We start from the raw sequence: 8,033 nt of genomic DNA, 5'->3' as shown, positions 1-8,033 counted from the left end.
GGGTCTATTTCTCGTCTCTTTATTCTATTCTATTGGCTACTCATGCTCCAATGCCATGCTGTTTTAGATTATGTCTTGTAGGACTAGTGACCTATACTGTCAGCACCTTATACCTTTTCTTTGCTAGTGTTTTTATACCCATTTTCATGCTTATTTTTTCACATGAAGTTTATGATGAGATGTTTTAGCTCCATGCAAAAGCTAAAATGCTGTTAAATGTATAAATTAGTTTAGGAAACAACTGACATGTTTATAATATTGAGTTATTCTCCTCAAGAACAAGGAATGTCTTTCCATTTTATCAAGTGGCTTTCAGGAGGGTTTAGAAGCTTTTCTTATGGTTTTACATATTTCTTTTAAAATTCATTTTCTCAGATATTTTACCTCCTTTGTATTAGTCCGTTCTGACTCTGCTATCAAGAACTACCTGAGACTGGGTAATTTATAAAGAAAAGAGGTTTAATTGACTCAGTTCCACAGGTTTAACAGGAAGCATGACTGGGAGACCTCAGGAAACTTACAATCATGGCGGAAGGTGAAGGGGAAGCAAGGCACATCTTCCCATGGTGGAGCAGGAGGAGAGAGCATGAAGTGGAAAGTGCTATACACTTTAAAAACATCAGATGTCGTGATAACTCACTCACGATCCCAAGAACAGCAAGGGGGAGTTCTGCTCCCATGATCCAGTCACCTCCCACTAGGTCCCTCCTCCAATTTGATATAATATTTGGGTAGGGACACAAATCCAAACCATACCAGTTTCTATTGTAAATGAGGTTTTCTTTATATCACATCACTACTCACTTTTTATATAAATGAAGTCTATTTCTACATGTCAATTTATATATTAAATTTTACTGATTTTATTGTATGAGCACCTCCTCTTTCAAATAAACATTTTACTGAAGTATAGTAATAATAAATTACAGATAAGTGTAAATATCACAAGGCTACAGCTCAAAGAACCTTCAAAAAAGAAACACAACAAACAGGTCAAGAAGCAGAACATCATCAGATTATCAGCACCCTAGAAAGTGCTGGTGCCCCCTTCCAGTCACTACCTGCATAACTGTATACATTATTTTGACTTCTAATACTGTATTTTAGTTCTGTTACACACATATAGACACACACAGACATGCACACATACACACACACACACACGAAATCTGATAGTAATCTTTTTTGTCTTTTATTCATCATATTTGTTATGTTCATTCATGTTGTCATTTTTGGTCGCAATCCATTAGCTATCATTGCTGTGGTATATTATTCTATGTTATAACTATACCACAATTAATTTGTCCATTCTAAGTGTAATGGGTTGTTAATAGTTTGGAATTTTTTTTGAATAATTATCCCTGAATATGCTAATATATGTGTTTTGTTGATAACATGTAGATATTTCTGTTGAAAATATCCGTAAGAGTTTCCAGGTCATCAAGTATGCATATGTTAAACATACATTTTCCAAAGTAGTTATATCAACTTACATTGCCCCCAGGAGTGCAGTGCATGAGTTCCAGTTGCTCCATATCCTCATAAACAATTCATATTTAATATATTTTAAAATTTTGGCTATTATAGTGTAGATTGTGGCATCACATTAAGATTTTAATTAGTATTTCCATGATAGCTATCAAAAATTAATATTTTTATATATATTAGTCATTTTTGATATCCTCTTTGCAGGGTATTCACATCATTAACCATATTTTAAGTTATTTTATATCTGACTTAAAAATTAATGTGTAGGAGTTCTTTATGTATATTTTCTATACATAAACACAATATTATCTTCTATATCTATTGAAATTTTCTTCTCCCAGTTGGTAAGTTGCCTTTTTATTCTATTAATGGTAGGTATGTTTTAATAAGTAGTTATTATGATTAATATAGGCTAATTTAATCTTTACTTGTATGATCAATGTTTTTAGCATTTATCCTCAGTTTGGAAGAATATTCTCCGATGTTTTCCTTAAAGTGTTAATAATTTTATGTCTATAATGCATTGGAGTTTAAAACAAACTGTATTTTCTAAGAGATATCAAATTAAATAGCATAATTTATTAAAATAAATAATCCTGTCCCTCTCTGCTCCCTGTATTGCAATGTACCTTTGAAAACAAAGGTCACTTCTGCTGTGACTTTATTTGGGGTCTGTTTGGATCTTTCTATATTCCTCTGGTCCCTTTGTTTATCCTTATACCAGTACCAAGGTGTCTTCACTAATGTAGCTTTAAAAGTCTTGATCTCTGGTGATGTAAGTCATCTAATGTCCTTTGTAAAGATTGCATTGGCTATTTGTGGTCTCTTATAGTCATTAATAAATTTTAAATTCAGTTTGTCAATTTCCAGTAAGAAAAATCCCTTTGTAATTTAAACAACACACACATCAAATATTTAGATCAATATTGAGTAAGACTTAGGTGTCTTTAATTTTCTTAATGTTTGTAGTTCCTGTGTATGAATCTTGTACATTTCTTAATTTATTTTTAGCTATTGATGTTTGATGCTACTGGAAACATTATTTTTGTTTCATCTTATATTCATTCATTGTTGTTATATAGAAATACAATGACTTTTGCATGTTTATCTTATATCCAGCAACCTCAATACATTTCATTTAATAGTTTGTTAGATTCCTTAGGTTTTCTAAACACATGGTATTTCTAAATACCATCTATAAATAATACCCAGTTTACTTCCTAATCCCCATGCCTTTGTTTTTCTTACCTTAATGAACTAAGATCTTCAGTACCATTTTGAATACAGGTGATTACAGCAGATATACCTGTCTTGATCTCAGTACAAAGTGGGAAGCTTTCAGTAATTCACCACTATATGTGAGATCTGCTATAGGTTTTCCATGGATACTCTTATTAGATTAAGGACATTATTTTATTTTTATTTATGAAGAGTTTTTCTTTAAATCATGAGTGAGTGTTGAATCAAATGCTTTTCCTGCATCTCTTTAAATCACTGCATGATCCTTCTCCTTTTTTCTGTTAATGTGGTGAATTACACTCACTTTCTAATATTAAACTGCCTTTTAAATGCTGGAATAAACTCCACTTGGTCATAATAGTCTTTTGAAATATTGATGGATTTGTTTTTCTAACATTTGGATATGGATTTTTACATCTATCTTCATGAGTATACTGGTCTGTATTTTTCTCTTAAAATTGTGGCCTCTTTAAGTCAGCTGGCGATTTTTCTACTGTATTCTATTAATTGGAATAAATTGTGTAAAATTATTGCTCTTTCTTAAATGCATGGATAAATTTATCAGTGGCCCTATATGGGTGTTGTGTTTTGGAGAGGATTTTAGTAACCAAGTCATTCTCTTTGACAGATAGGCATCGTCAGATTTATTTCTTGGTTTTATTTCTCTAAGTTGCATTTTTCAAAGAATTTGTCCACATAATTTTTTTCTTGGCATAAAATTGCTCACAAAATTCTATTACCAACATTTTTTTTTTCCTTTGGTGGGGGGATGAAGTCTCACTCTGTCACCCAGGCTGGAGTGCAGTGGGGTGATCTTGGCTCACTGCAACCTCTGCCTCCTGGATTCAAGCAATTCTTGTGCCTCAGCCTCCCAATTAGCTGGGACTACAGGCGCACGCCAGCATGCCGGGCTAATTTTGTATTTTTTCTTTTATTAGAGATGGGGTTTCGCCATGTTGGCCGGGCTGGTCTTGAACTCCAGGCCTCAAGTGATCCACCCACCTCGGCCTCCCAAAGTGTTGGGATTACAGGCAAGAGCCACCACACCCAGCCCTATTACCAACTTTTTTGCTTTTTCACTACTGCTGTGTATAATTTGTGTTTTCTCCCTATTATTCTTGCTAGAGACTTAACAATTTTGTTTCTTTTCAAAGCCCCAATCTGTGGTTTTGTTGACTTATTTCTATTATATTTTTATTTACTATTTCATTGATTTTTGGTCTTAATGTTTCCCTCCAACTTTATTTAAATTTGATTTGTGATTATTGGTTTTCAGCCTCTTTTCTAGTAATTGCTTTTAAGTCTATACGTTATCTCCAATCTTAGCCTTGGATGAATTCCTTAAATATTTCTAATTTATATTTTCTTCTGTGTCTCATAGGTAATTGAGAAGTATACTACATAATTTCTTTCTTTCCTTGGGATGGGGTCTTACTCTGTTGTCCAGGCTGGAGTGCAGTGGCATAATCACGGCCCACTGCAGCTTTGACCTCCCAAGCTCAAGCGATCCGCCTGCCTCAGCCTCTCAAGTAGCTGGGACCACAGGCATGCACCACTATGCCCAGCTGATTTTTTAAAATTATATTTTTGTAGAGACAGGGGTCTATGTTGCCCAGGATGGTCCTGAATTCTGAATTCCTGGGTTCAAGAGATCATCCTGCCTCAGCCTCATAAAGTGCTGGGATTACGGGTGTGAGCTACCATGCCCAGACAACTACATAATTTCTCAGCAGTTACAGATTTCCTAGTAATCCATATGGCTTCATTGATTTCTAGCTTAATCCCACTGTTTTCAGAGAATGCACTCATTTTGATTTCTACTCTCTGTAATGTATTAGGGCTTTATGGTCCTTTATGTGTCCAGTTTTGGTAAATGGTTTATACAGCATAAAATGAATTACATTTTGTCATTGTTGGTTAGTGTTTTATGTATCCCAATTAGATCAAGTCTGTCACCTTTTCTATATTCTTTGTGATACTGGCTGTTCATGCCATCAGCTAATATGAGTGGTATGTCTTCCAGTATGATTATAGATGACTTTTCTCCGTTTAGTTCTGGCAACTTCCACTTGATTATATTTTGAATATAAAATTAGAATTGCTACATATTCCTGTTGCCTTTTGGACTGATCTCTGTAGAATAATGTCTATATTTGAATATTCCAAAAATGTCTATATTCGAATCTGTAGAATCTCAGGTTACATGGGAAAAGGAAATTAAGATAGCAGACCGAACTAGATTGTTAATCAGCTCATCTCAAAATAGACTGATATATCCTGAGTTTCCAGGTGGGCCCCATATAATCACAGGGGTCCTTCAAAGTGGAAGAAAGGAGGCAGAAGAGAGAACCAGAGAGCGAGCAGGGTGAACATAACTCTACCCAATGTTGCTGGCTTTGAAGGTGGAGAAAGAGTGGCATGAGCCAAGAAATGTGGGTGGCCTCTAGAAGCTGGAAAGGGCAAGGTAACAGCTTGTCCCCTAGAGCCTCCAGAAAAATATGCAGCCCTATTGACATAAGCCCAGCGAGACCCATTTCAGATTTCTGAACTGCAGAACTGTAAGGTAATACATCTGTGTTGTTTTAAGCCATTAAGTTTGTGGTAATTTGTTACAGAAGGAAACTATATGCAACCTTTTTCATTAAAAATCACTTTCTATCTCTAATAATGCTTCTTGCCTTGAGGTCGACTTTGTCTAATACAATCACCCTTGAATATTCACAGGGGATATACTTGACTTCAAGACCGCCGAGTATACAAAATCTGTAGATGAGAGTCCTTTATATAACAGTATTTGCAAATAACCCATACACATTCTCTTGTATACTTTATCTTTAGATTTAATACCTAATACAATGCAATGTATAATTGTTATGCTGTATTTTTTTTTTAATTTCAAATATTTTTGAGCCACAGTTGGTTGAATCACAGATGTAGAACCCACAGACATGGAGGGCCAACTCTTACTTTCAAAGATGCACCAACTTTCTTTTGGTTAGTATTTGCAGTTTTTCCAACTTTTAAATGTAAGAACACAGGAATATTAAGAGTATCTTTTGTATACAACAGTTAGGATTTTATTTTTCTTTCAACATGTTATAAATGCCATTTCACTGTCTGGCTTTACCACTACTTCTTTGAAGACAATGCCCCCACAGTCCTTCCTCTGTGCTTTTAATATATTCTCGTTGTCTCTAGATTTCAGTAGTTTTACTATTTTTGTCTGGGTGTGGTTTTCTTTGCATTTATCCTCTGTGGGGGTTTTCTGAGCTTTTTGAATCTGTGGCTTGATTTCTCTCATCACTTTCAGAAAATTCTGGGCTGGTATTTCTACTTTTCCACTCTATATTATCTCTCTTCCTTGGATTCCAATTAGATAAATGGTAGATCGCTATGCTGTGTACCACACGTCTCCAACACAATGGCCAGTTAAGTTTCACTGTTTCATTTCTGTATTTCAGCTTAGTATTTTATATTGACCTGTTTTCCAGGAGCAGTTTTACTAATATTCTACTTCTGGTTTATACTTATAAGCAAACACCCCCCCCCCCCCACCCACCAACCTTGTTTAATGGAGCGCTGACATAGCAAGACTCCAGGAAAATGGAATTGTTTCTCAAGGTTTTTGACTTGCTTTTTGGTCTCCCACCCTAGGCAGCTTAGAAGTTCACCAAATGTTTTGAAGGGTAAATAGTGCGGTTTAGCCCTCTCAAGTCTCCATTGTTATCACCCCAGCCCTTTGAAAGTGCCCAAATTCCACAGGTTGTTATTCATCAGCGGACCCCTCACCAGGCAAAGCTTGAATCTTGCTGTGCCCAGTGGAATAAGCAAACACCCGCCACCGACCTGCAAAAAACTGCTGCAGATGACCTCATTGTAGCACTCTCAAATCTTAGCATTCCACATTGATTTAGGGGCTGATGCCTCTCAAGGGATAAATGTGGGTATCCACCTATTACAGTTATTGACACAGTTCTGAGTTGGCCTCAAGGCCCTTCAACCCAGGAGCAGAAATGTTCATATTTACCACCCCCTGACTTTGTCATTTATTTTTCAAGCAAACTCACTAATCCTGTTAAATTTCCCACATTCTGGAACTGGCTGATTCTTAGTGGGATGTTTAACTTGTTCCATTAATTCTCACATTTTATGTAAAGTAGCAGATCTAAAGCTTCAATTATATATGTATATATATGTGTGTGTATATATGTATATAATTAAATACAGGTGCTTTCAACCTGATTCATGTATTATACATTTCCCTTTGATTTGATTAGGTCCCCGATCCCTGCCCCAAGGCAGAATAGCATAGGTATATACAGGTATGCAGACAGGTCACTTCTGTTTATCTCTGGGAACAAGAGACAGGGAACCAGGAAAAGTAAAACAAGGAAGGAGGAAAAAAACAATCGAAGGCTGCGTTAGAGAGCTTATGACCAAGGGACAGCACAGCTCAATCTTTTTGGGTTCTTTTTGAGGAAGGAGGTATAGAGCACGTCGGAACTAGCCTGCCCTGAGACAAGGAAGAGAGTGTTTACTCAGCCTGTCATGTTCACAGCTGCTGAAGGGCTGCCCATGGGGCTAACGCCCTCTTACCCAGGTCTGTGTGGGCATCCTGATAGTAGTGCCAGGGTAAGTCCCAGAGCAAAATTGTCGAGATATTCAATGGATCCAAAGCAGGGTGCTGTCAGGCTACACTTGTACGCAGATTGCTGGCTCAGAAATAGCCCCAGCACAAAGATAGGCTAATGGATGTACCGGACGTATTTTATGCTCAATCTCATTTTCTTACCCTGTGGTCTCAACAGCATTGATATATATTTCCACGATCCCTTCTTTGTTTCATTAAGGGCTGCAAGTACTGTTTTTCTAATTTTTATATTTACTAAGTGGAATTTTCCAGCATGAGCTTTTTGACTACCCTATAGGTTCAATTTTTGTGGCTTTAGAGATTGGTAGGATATCAATTTGTCCTGAAAATTGATAATAAAGGGAAGTGAAATCAAGCACTTAGCCTGCCTTTCTTATACAGTGATAAGGTTATTAGACACATATACAAATATTTCATGCTCAAACTGTCTCATTTTTACATGGCCTGTAGAAATCCCTTCAAGTTGGTTTGTATAAACCTTTGACAGAATCCCAAGTCTTTAAGAGCTTCCTTGAATCCTGGACATCGTGTAGCAGATATGAACCTGTATACTTACTGCCCTGGACCTATTAGCTGTTTTGCAAATAAGTTCTTATTCCTTTTAATTGCAAATGAAAATGAAAGAACACAATCTGGATACTAGTGGTGCTCATGG

Source organism: Chlorocebus sabaeus, chromosome 10, assembly GCF_047675955.1.
Source record: "Chlorocebus sabaeus isolate Y175 chromosome 10, mChlSab1.0.hap1, whole genome shotgun sequence".
Classification (NCBI taxonomy): Eukaryota; Metazoa; Chordata; class Mammalia; order Primates; family Cercopithecidae; genus Chlorocebus; species Chlorocebus sabaeus.
The sequence above is the reverse complement of the archived record's forward strand: the minus strand, read 5'-3'. Positions refer to the sequence as shown.